The 12,053-nt window shown below is 45.1% G+C and overlaps 1 pseudogene across 1 annotated transcript; it reads right to left on the minus strand.

Moving 5' to 3' along the window:
• Positions 1-1,070: 1,070 nt before the first annotated feature.
• LOC147737739 (uncharacterized) lies at positions 1,071-6,690 on the minus strand (annotated as a pseudogene). Its single transcript, XR_015300853.1, has 2 exons — positions 5,699-6,690; positions 1,071-5,531 (listed from the first exon to the last, which is right to left on the minus strand). The product of XR_015300853.1 is annotated as an uncharacterized LOC147737739 (transcript).
• Positions 6,691-12,053: the final 5,363 nt, after the last annotated feature.

Raw genomic sequence — 12,053 nt, forward strand, 5'->3', positions numbered from 1 at the left:
CAGGTTGGACTGTCAATGTTTTCATTATGTATTGTGTTCGATTTCTGTATATTTTTACTAAATCTCTGTAAAGTTTTCACATCCCTGCTAATGGTAAAGCATCAATGTCTGGATGGGGTGTGTATGAAGCTAAGACCAGCCAGGTCGCTCCTTCTCTGCTGAGCGGACCGAGTCTCAAATGATTTGTGGTATGGAGTTGGGTGCCTTTAAACCAATTAATGTGCTCTTGGTAAGTTAATAGGACTTCTAAGTCCCCATATGGGAAATACTCCTCAGGTGGTTCAACTTCAATGTATTCATGAAACAACCATGTGCGTGCATCTGCAGGTGGGAATTTAACCCAAGAACAGAATACCTCTGTTCTGTAAGCTTTGTGTGCCTCAACCAGTAAGGTAACATCTCCATTTGTCGCCGGGAGGCCATGTTGTAACAATTTCATAGTAACTGCCTCTCTGCAATTTTCTGAAATATATAGTTCAACTATCTGTTCTTAAATATTTTCATCCTGTTCAGTCATTGTCGCAGCATTAGTATTTAACTGATATTTTATAGAGATTGTTGTTTTACAATGCGGGAACTTTAAATCCTCTAAGCTTGATTTAACCTACAGTCAATATATAGGGTATACCTACTCAGCTGAGACGGATATGTTTCCCTTTCCACTATGGGCGAATCCGGTTAAAATGTGAGTAGGGATCTCTGAGAAAGCGCGACAGAACTACTCAGATTTGACCATTAAATAAGAGCCTAACTGATGTAGGTGGTGCCATTTTGTATAGTTCCTACCAATCTGTAGGACCCGCGCATTGTTTGGACAACATGAACTAAGAGTAAGTTGTCAAGACTGATTCCGGACACCGCCACAGGACATGTTTGACTATAGACCAGCTAGCTCACAGTGCCACCGTAAACCTCCCTAACCTTACCAGGCAGCGAATGGTTTCTGGTAACCACTCAACATGACAACCCTGACTCCTCAGGGATCATGGAAAGAGTGCAATACCTTTCACTCAGTCACTGTTGCTTACTTGTTCTCAGAGAAACATACAGAGAATACACAGTTTGACATTTTCAATAATATTTATTGAACCAACGTTATTCTTTCATAAAATATGTGTGCTGCAATGATTATGACAGAAGTAGATAAAGGTGATTACAAGAACCAAAGGAGAAAATAGTAGATATAGTTCTACCATGGTGCTAAACAATTGTATATATGCACGCATATAAAAAAGGCAGTAAACTAGCATACTCCTACTATGTGAACACTACTCTAAGTGTACCTAAAGTGTGTGTAGGTCTAGAGCCAAGACTCCCCCCAAGGGATTATCCTACCCATTACCTGAGGGGATAAGGTGAAGGACCCCATGGGGTCGTGGCTTGTCGCTGAACATGCAGTCGTACTGTAGCAGAGCTCCCAGCCGGGACTTGAGTCATCCTGATATCCCCATTGACCCTGAGAGTCTCCCTGCTGCAGAAGCTGTCTGCCAGCTTGCGGAATCCACTTGGGTCTCCTACCTGTAACGACGGGGCTGCAAATCCCCAGGACGGGTGAGATCTCCATTTTTGGACGTTGCCAGCTGCCATCACTGCCTGCCCTGAAGGCGACCGAGGACATGCGCTCGGACTCACATTGCTACAGCGGGGGATGCGGATCGGCATTGGACTGGGGGCCCTGGAGACAGAGGGCCCCAGCTTCCATATGAGGGCCTTCTGATTTGCGGAGTGCCGACTGCCCTGCTTGCGAGTCTTTCTGGAGAGGTTGGAGTGGCATGGGGTGCCTTGCTGTGCGGCCTCCGCGTCTGCCTTCTGCGAGGGTGCTTTGCTCTGGGCCCCAACCGCTGGCCGGCCGGGTGTGTGGCAGCCGCACTGCTTGTTGGCTGCGTCACTGGGAGTGGCTGCGGTGTCCGCCCTGGGGCTGCTGTTGGTGCTCCCAAGGCTGCGTGGCTGGAGCCACTCTACAGCGTGCTGAAAAAACCCTTGACCCTGGACGAGGGGAGGGGCCCGCCAGCTGGACTGGCGCTGTAGGTGCGGTGAGCAGGCTCTGTGGTCTGATGGTGGACCAAATGCACGCACAGCCGGACGGCCGTAATTGAGGACACGTGTTGTGCTGAATGTGACCCGGGCCCCACGCTTGTCCCCCTGCATGGACGCGGACCCACAAACTGGGACTGGTCACAGAGAGTACTGCTAGCGCTCTCCCTGAGGTCTGCTTTTGCTCCTGGCTGGAGTACATCTCCTCCCCTGTTTGCGGCATACAGACTGCTTCCACGCGGGCTGCCCACTTGCCCGGTTGTACATAGACTTCTTGTTGTGCTGGGTGCACGACTGCTGCAGAGGCCTGTGGGTCCTCTCACTTCCTCTTCTCGCCTTTGTGCTCTTTGCCAAAGGGCGCCAGCGGGGAAGCAACTGGAGGGGCCCGGCACTGAGGATCCACATCAGTGGACTGCAGACTAGGCCTCCCAGGCTTCCTCGATCAGCTGCTTATTTTTAGGTGAATACAAATCAACTGCCGTTCCCCCTCCTTCCATCTCTTTTTTTCTCCCCCTTTCTTTGTCTCTCTCGCTCTCTTTATCTCTCCCCCTCTCTATCTTCCACACATTCCTGTTACCTTCAGCTTCATGAATGTACTGCCACTTCTGGCATTCATACGACAAATCCTTCCGAACATTTGAGGACAAGGGACAATCAGTGTGAAAGACGAGTTGCTGGGAGTGCAACTGATTGTCCTAGTCCATACATGCCTTTGATGTGGGATTTCACTATTTCATCACATCCTTCAAACAGAGTCTGCTGCTTACAGTGGCTCAATCCTGGTAAAAAGAAGAGTTTGGCAAGGCACAAAATGAATAGGGAGAGTCAAGTTGGAGAGGAGCCACAGGTCACACTTCGTTATAAGGTCCGAGGCACAAGCTGTTCGATTAACCAAACACAGTCTGTAAAAGATGCAGCAAATGTTACTTAAAAACAAGGTATATACTTTTGCATATCTAAAAATAGGTTATTTCTTGAACACCTGTGCTTCGCTTTAGTTCATTACATATACTGCATTGGCATTTGTTAATAGTAATACATACATTTTACCAATGAAGCTTCCATCTCCAGAGCCGGGACAACATATCCACTCTGGGTGTGTTGGGTTTGTAGGTTTTATCAAAAATCCAACAAGTTAGCTGAAAGTACCGTTGTTAGTCCCAGTATTGTTCAGTGTTGCTTTTAGTGGTAGTGTGATCAGGTACAACAGAATGTTTTTCTATGTATTTCTTCTTCACCAAATAAAAATCAAGAATGTTTCTTTTCTTTTAATCCACATTGTGCTAGTCTCCCACTGTGTATCCTGGTGCATCATGTCGATTTGCTATGTGTACGGAAGTGAACAATCACTGGAAACAAACACTTCTATAATTCTGCAAATACTGTTATCTGGTATTCTTCTTTACTGCTAGTCCGGTCTTCTATCATCTGGTATTTCAATGTCCCACATAATTAGAATTTTATCTTTTTCCGTAATTCATTCTTCTCACAATAACTGCACTGTTCTACTCTTGTCTATGTCCTCACAGGGGTTAATATCATTTTCGATGCTCTTAAGATCTCTCTGGAGTCTCGGCATCTCTAGGATTATTTCCATGTGAGTTAAATGAAGGAGTGTATTGACTGAGGGCTGTGTGGGATCGAAAATTGACAAAAGTCCTTCATACTTTCAGAGCCCTTATATGTTTTCCCCATGTGTGTTCGCTGATGACTTTGTAGCTTTGATAATTGACTAAAGCTCTTCCCACTTTCACTGCACTTGAATGGCTTTTTTTCCCTGTGTGTGTTTGTTGATGTCTTCGTAGGTTTGAAAACAGACTAAAGCTCTTCCAACATTCACAGCAATCTCATATGGTTTTTCCCCTGTGTGTATTCGCTGATGTGTTTGGAGGTTTGATAACTGACTAAATCACTTTGCACATTTACTGCCCTTGAATGTTTTTTCCCTTGTGTGTGTTTGAGTATGCGTTTGAAGGTGAATTAACTGACTAAAGCACTTTGCACATTCACTGCACTTGAATGGTTTTTCCCCTGTGTGTATTCGCTGATGTGTTTGCAGGTTTGATAAGTGACTAAAGCACTTTGGACATTCACTGCACTTGAATGGCTTTTCCCCTGTGTGTGTTCGCTGATGTCTTCGAAGACTTGATAACTCACTAAAGCACTTTGCACATTCAGTGCACTTGAATGGTTTTTCCCCTGTGTGTGTTCGCTGATGAATTTTGAGTTTTGATAAGCGACTAAAGCTCTTTACACAGTCACTGCACTTGAATGGCTTTTCTCCTGTGTGTGTTCGCTGATGTCTTCGAAGACTTGATAACTCACTAAAGCACTTTGCACATTCAGTGCACTTGAATGGTTTTTCCCCTGTGTGTGTTCGCTGATGAATTTTGAGGTTTGATAAGCGACTAAAGCTCTTTACACATTCACTGCACTTGAATGGCTTTTCTCCGGTGTGTGTTCGCTGATGACTTTGAAGGCTTGGTAACTGACTAAAGCTCTTTACACATTCATTGCACTTGAATGGCTTTTCTCCTGTGTGTGTTCGCTGATGACTTTGAAGCACTGATAACTGACTAAAGCACTTCACACATTCACTGCACTTGAATGGCTTTTCTCAGGTGTGTGTTCGCTGATGACTTCGAAGGCTTGATAACTGGCTCAAGCTCTTTACACATTCATTGCACTTGAATGGTTTTTCCCCTGTGTGTATTCGCTGATGTATTTGCAGGTTTGATAAGTGACTAAAGCACTTTGGACATTCACTGCACTGGTATGGTTTTTCCCCTGTGTGTGTTCGCTGATGTCTTTGTAGGTTTTCTAATCGACTACAGCTCTTCCCACATTCACTGCACTGGTATGGTTTTTCCTCAGTGTGTGTTCGCTGATGTCTTTGTAAGTGATATAATCGACCAAAGCTATTCACACATTCACTGCACTTGAATGGTTTTTCTCCTGTGTGAGTTCGCTGATGACTTTGTAGGTCTGATAACCTACTAAAGCTCTTCACACATTCACTGCACTTGAATGGTTTTTCCCCTGTGTGTATCCGCTGATGTGTTTGGAGGCTTGATAACCCACTAAAGCTCTTCACACATTCACTGCACTTGAATGGTTTTTCCCCTGTGTGTATTCGCTGATGTGTTTGAAGATTTGCTAAGTGACTAAAGCACTTTGCACGTTCACTGCACTTGAATGTTTTTTCGCCTGTGTGTATTTGCTGATGTATTTGGAGGTTTGATAACCTACTAAAGCTCCTCACACATTCACTGCACTTGAATGGTTTTTCTCCTGTGTGTATTTGCTGGTGTCTTCGTAGGTTTGATAACCTATTAAAGCTCTTCACACATTCACTGCACGTGAATGTTTTTTCCCCTGTGTGTATTCGCTGATGTGTTTGAAGATTTGCTAAGTGACTAAAGCACTTTGCACGTTCACTGCACTTGAATGTTTTTTCGCCTGTGTGTATTTGCTGATGTATTTGGAGGTTTGATAACCTACTAAAGCTCCTCACACATTCACTGCACTTGAATGGTTTTTCCCCTGTGTGTATTCGCTGATGAGTTTGAAGATTTGATAAGTGACTAAAGCACTTTGCACATTTACTGCACTTGAATGTTTTTCCCCTGTGTATATTTGCTGGTGTCTTCGTAGGTTTGATAACCTATTAAAGCTCTTCACACATTCACTGCACTTGAATGGTTTTTCCCCTGTGTGTATTCGCTGATGAGTTTGAAGATTTGATAAGTGACTAAAGCACTTTGCACATTCACTGCACTTGAATGTTTTTTCCCCTGTGTGTATTTGCTGGTGTCTTCGTAGGTTTGATAACCTATTAAAGCTCTTCCTACATTCACAGCACTTGAATGGTTTTTGTCCTGTGTACGGGTGCTGATGAAGCTTGAGTAGTGATGACAAACTAAAGCTTTTTCTGCATGCGTATGATTCTTCTTTCTTGGTTAGTGTCTGCGGGTCGGGTATATATTTGTCTACATCCCATGACTGTATTTCCTGATGGGCCAACATGGCCAATCACTGTGTGCAGTATTTTGCACGTTTGATTTCTGTTTTAACAATACATTGCAATAGCCACCAAATATTTGCCACACTATAAGGTGTCTTTGTAGATGATTGTGCCTTTAGATTGGATTATGGCTATGCACGCAAATTGGGGCAGTCTATTGTATTGTAGATAGAAGAAGTCCTCTTTACCCGTCAATTGTCCGGCTCTGCTCTTTTGGGCTTTTCTCTGGTTACTGTGGTCTGGCCAGAAAGAGTTTACTATTCACCTAGAGCACTGAATGATGGCTTGCCGTCATTTTAGAAAACAGAGCACTACGGTAAACACACTATACCGATCCCATGATCAAATCTGGTGTTGGACACTTGTTTATACAGGACGCGGTTGTTATTGTTGTTGCCTTAATTTTCCAAAGATCATTTCTTCATCTCGTGGCGTGGAGGTGCACAGCTCAGCCTCTTGCAATCACTGAATTGCCCTTGATGCTTCATCTGGGATCTGTCAGTTTGTGTGCAGGTTCATCTGTCGCTGACTGCGCTGATGTTTTGCTGAATACTGTAGCTCATTATTTCTGCTAATATTGAAGATTTCCAGCATTCGCTTAATTATAGATGGTCATTTCATACATTCGAGGCTTGTTTCTGTTGGATGTAAAGATATTTAACATTAATAAATTGAAACATAATGGAATGAGAATTCACAATGTTTAATTGGTTTTAAAAGACATTTCAGGGGAGATTTACCAAATTTCCACGCAATGCAGCTTGAGGCTGCACTGCGTTGCGCGGCAGGGAGGGAGCTGGAGAGCACCATATTTTCAAAGATATGGCTCTATCCTTCCCTTCCCCTTGCACCAGCACTGATTACAGCATCCCTGCGCCATGCATACACCTTAGCACCAGAGCTCTAGGTTGTTTGTGTGTGTGAGTCCAGCATAGGTTTTGTACAGGAAGGACACCCTTCCTGTACTAACTACTATGCCTAGGCACGAGGGAAAGCTTTTCCCACTTTGTATGCGTGTTGCACATTGCAGCAAGCATGCAAAGTCAGAAAAGGAAGGAGAAATGAAAGCATTTCTCTTTCCTTGCACCTAGTTTAAAGGGTTCAGTTTTCTCACGCTAAACCCAATCTACTGTATTTGGTAAATTGGGTTTAGCGTGAGAACTCTTGGGTGGTTGCACGGGAACACCCATGCACCACCTGTGGCAGGCCCCCATGGCACAAAGTAATGCGACGCAGTGCTATGCAATACTTCACATTACTTTTACATTGTTTGCCTGAAAATAAATTAGGAAAAACTGATTTTGCACTGTTTTGTACCACTTTTGTGACGCAAATATGGCGCAAAATCTTAGTATATCTCCCCCTTCTTCTTTACAGCCTTTGAAACTTAGCAAGGAATTTTTCATCATACACAGATATTCAACTAAAAGTTCTGTTGGTCAGGTGATATCTTATTAATGTCTGAAAAGGAGGTGATTTACAAGTGTTCACAGAGTAACTTAGCAAAGTAAGGGCGCTCACGGAGCACCCAAGTACTTAGAGGTATAGCTTAAGACAGACGCATATGGTCAAGATTTAATTTAAACAACAATAGATTTGAGAAAAAGCGACAGATCAGGTTGGGCTGCAAAATTTCCAGTAACTCTTTACGAAGTATACAACAAAAGTAACTCCAGTCACACACTTCTTCTCGTTCCTTTCCCATTCACTTAACCCCTTCGATGCTGATGACGGAGCGGTTCCGTCATCAGCATCGGTTGGGCTGTGCTGATGACGGAACCGCTCCGTCATCAGTACAGCCCTGGGGGGAGCGCTGGCGCTCCCCCCCACCCCTGTGCAGTGATCTTGTTTTTTTTTGCAGGGGTGGCGCCGACGTCATCAGGAAGCGCTGGACGCGCTGGAAGCCATTTCGTTCCAGCGCGTCCAGCAGACAGGTTGGTGTTTGGTGCTCCGGTCGGGCGGGGGGGGGCGGTTTTTGGTGCCTTGAGGCATCGGGGGGGAGGAAACTGTGTTTTCTCTCCCCTGATGTTCCAATGCAGGGCATTCCTGGTGCACGATCGCGCACAGCGTCGCGATCGTGCACCAGGAATGCCCCACTAGACACCAGGGATTGTTTTTGGGCTAAATATATTTGTGCAGGAAGCGACCCCTTGGGCAAGGGTCGCTTCCTTTTAGGCCATAATCATTATCAGACTATTCTGCCCCCCTGGGGCAGATCGGCCATTTTTTTTGGCCGATCTGCACCCAGGGGGGGCAGAAAAGCCCACTAGTCACCAGGGATTTGTTTACGGTTGAAAAGGAAGCGACCCCTTGGGGAAGGGTCGCTTCCTAGTGGCCCAATTTTGGTTTAGACTTTTCTGCCCCCCCTGGATGCAGATCTGCCGTTTTTTGGGCCGCATCTGGACCCATGGGGGGCAGAAAAGCCCACTAGACACCAGGGATTGATTTTTATTTATAAAGGAAGCGACCCCTTGGGCAAGGGTCACTTCCTTAGGGGGATAAAATATTTTTCAGACTTTTCTGCCCCCCCTGGGGCAGATCGGCCGTTTTTTTGGCCGATCTGCACCCAGGGGGGGGGGGGGGGGGCAGAAAAGCCCACTAGTCACCAGGGATTTGTTGACGGTTGAAAAGGAATCGACCCCTGGGGGAAGGGTCGCTTCCTAGTGGCCCTAATTTTGGATTAGACTTGTCTGCCCCCCCTGGGTGCAGAACGGACGTTTTTTGGGACGCATCTGGACTCAGGAGGGGGCAGAAAAGCCCACTAGACACCAGGGATTGGATTATATTTATAAAGGAAGCAACCCCTTGGGCAAGGGTCGCTTCCAGGGGGCATTATAAATATTGTAGACTGTTCTGCCCCCCCTGGGGGCAGATCGGCTGGTTATTTTACCATTTCTGGACCCAGGGGGGATAGGAAAGCCCACTAGACTCCAGTTTTTTTTTTATAGGGAGCGACCCCTTGGCAAAGGGTTGCTTCCTTGGGCCCATTTGTTTTCAAAAGTATGTTCTGCTGTGTCTTTATTTGGCCTCTCTGCCCTCCGTAGGGTTGCTTCCAGGGGGCCCACGTTTATAATGATTTATAATCTTCCCCCCTTGGGGACTGACACCCCATTTGTGACATACCCTGTGACATAGCCTGTTGTAATGTGTGTTGTTTTTGTTTCTTCTAATGTGTATTGTTTTTTTTTTCTCTTTAGATTGTTGCAGTGTGCGGTTCCGTTACTGGTGGTTTTGTTGTTCTGCTGTTTCTGTAGTTGCATGTGTTTGGTAAGAGACCTCTTTTTTGTTCATTTGTAATGTAATTGTTTTTTTTTGCAAAGTGTGTAGTAATACGATTATGTTTGGTTTCTGTTTGTTGTGATTGTAAAACATGTTTTGCATTTGTTTTTGATGTGTCCTTCTGTAGATGTAAGTTTTTTTTTCTTCTTTCTAGTGGGATATCGTTGCCTCTTTGCTGTGTCTTTGCAGAGTAGGTGCTGGTGAGTGTAGTTGTGTCTTGTAAGTGAATTGTATTTTTTTTCTAAATATAGTTTTTTTTAAAAAGGCTTACATTTTTTATCTTACTTTGCGCAGTGTTGGGGTTGTTGAGTTGTTTGTGCAGACTCCTTTATTTGTAAGGATAATGGCTAGCTGTCGGATTACTGCTCAGCAAGTTGTTGGATTGCTTTTTGATTCTTCCTTTGACCATGGTCCAGAGACTGACTCTGATTCTGATCCAGAGGTGGGAGGTGAAGATTCAGGTAGTGAGTTTTCTCTACACATGGCTTCATCTGATGATGAAGACACTCTGAGTGCTGATGAAGCTACTTTTGGTGTGGATGATGTGCCTGTGGTTGCGGGGGACATTGCTGTGCCTGTGGTTGCGGAAGACATTGCTGTGCCAATAGTGCGGCAAGAGACATCTGGGCTGCAGCCTGGGGCTGCTAGACTTCCAGTTGGTATAGTGAGACGAGAGGCAGCTGGGCGGCAGCCTGCGGCTGCAAGACTTGACGTTGAAAGTTCTGACCTCTGGGTTGCACCAGGCATGGTGCAGCCGGCATTGCCTGAATTTACTGGTGTTCCAGGGTGTAGGGTGAACACTGAAAAGTTTTTGCCTATTGATTTTTTCAAGTTGTTTATGGATGATGTGTTTTTGGCAGAGATTGTAGAGCAGACTAATTTGTATGCTGAAAATTTTTTGAGGGTGAACAGTGCCAGCCTTAAGCCCCACGCTAGAGCCACCCGGTGGACTCCCACAAATTTGGAGGAGATGAAAAAGTTTTTGGGTTTAACTTTTTTGATGGGCTTGCTTAGGAAACCATCAATGGCTTCATATCGGTCTACTAGTCCCGTGATGGCAACAGCTATATTTCCGGCAGTCATGAGTCGTGATAGGTATTTGCTTCTGCTTCGGATGATGCATTTTGTTGACAATAGTCTTGCTTTGCCACGAGATCACCCTGATTGTGACCGTCTTTTCAAGATTCAGCCTGTCATTGATCATTTCGTTGATCGATTTTCTGAGATCTTTTATCCTGGGAAAGAAATTGCAGTGGACGAGTCTTTGCTGTTGTTCAAATGCCGCTTGGTATTTCGGCAATACATTCCTAGTAAGAGGGCACGCTATGGAATCAAACTGTATATGCTGTGTGACAGTGAGACTGGATATGTCTCTAATTTCAGGGAGTACACTGGTAAGGAATCCAGGATTAACCCCCCGGTTATCCGTCAACTTTTGGAGTGACTGAGAAAATTGTGTGGGAACTTGGTCGTGGATTTTTTAACAAAGGCCATCATTTGTATGTCGATAACTTCTACACTGGTGTGCGGTTGTTCAGGGAATTGGGCAAAGTGGACACTGTTGCTTGTGGCACAATCCGCTCAAACCGTAAAGGTTTCCCAAAAGAACTTGTTTGTCGAAAGCTTGCTCGGGGACAGTGCAGTGCATTGCGTTGTGAGGAGCTTCTAGCTGTGAAGTTTTCAGACAGGAGAGATGTCTACATGTTGACTACAATACATGATGAAAGTACTGAACCGGTGACTGTTTGGGGTCAGGTTGCAGAAGTGCTCAAACCTGTGTGCATAATGCACTACAATAAGTACATGGGTGGTGTTGACAGAGTAGATCAGAGGTTGGAACCGTATGCTGCTCTTCGTAAGGCTTACATTTGGTACAAGAAGTTGTCTATCCATCTTTTCCACTTGGCAACCTTTAATGCTTTTGTTGTGTTCCAGAAATCTTGTCCCCAGTCAAAGATGACTTTTGAAAAGTTTCAGGAGTCTGTAATAGGCAGCCTTGTTTTAGTGGAACAGGCAAGTGTTCCTAGAGTTGGAGTGGTGGAGGATATTGCCAGATTGAAAGATCGCCACTTTCCTGATACAATTCCTCCTACAATCTCAAAAGACTTTCTCAGTCGGAGATGTAGAGTCTGTTGGCGAAGAGGTTTGCGGAAGGAGGTTCGTATGTACTGCCCTGACTGCCCTTCAAACCCTGGGCTGTGTTTACCTGCTTGTTTTAGATTGTACCACACGCAAAATAATTTTTGGGAGTATCAATGAGTGGTAAAGTGAACTGGTTGGTCTTATTGTTCAGTTTCAAAGTTTGCATTTGTGTAGTCTTTTTAGTTTAGTTGTTGAGTTAGTAGATTTGTATCAATTTGCAATTTGTTTTTGTTTTTCTTTTATTTTAAAAAAAAACTAAAGTATGATGTTGGATTGCGTGTAGTGTCCATTGTCTGACGGTGTGCATGGTTTGGCGCTTGGCTGCCGGTGTCTGTGGACTGTGGACTGGTGCTTGTCTGGCGGTGTCTGTGGACTGGTGCTTGGCTGGCGGTGTGCGTGGTCTGGTGTTTGGCTGGTGTTGTGTGTGGAGTGATACTTGGCTGTCTGTGCACGAAGTGGTGTTTGGCTGGCGGTGTGCATGGTCTGGTGCTTGGATGGTGGTGTGCGTGGAGTGGCGCTTGGCTGGCGGTGTGTGTGGAGTGGCGCTTGGCTGGAAGATGTGTGTGGAGTGGTA

The sequence above is a fragment of the Lissotriton vulgaris genome, chromosome 1_1 (assembly GCF_964263255.1).
Source record: "Lissotriton vulgaris chromosome 1_1, aLisVul1.2, whole genome shotgun sequence".
Taxonomy (NCBI): domain Eukaryota; kingdom Metazoa; phylum Chordata; class Amphibia; order Caudata; family Salamandridae; genus Lissotriton; species Lissotriton vulgaris.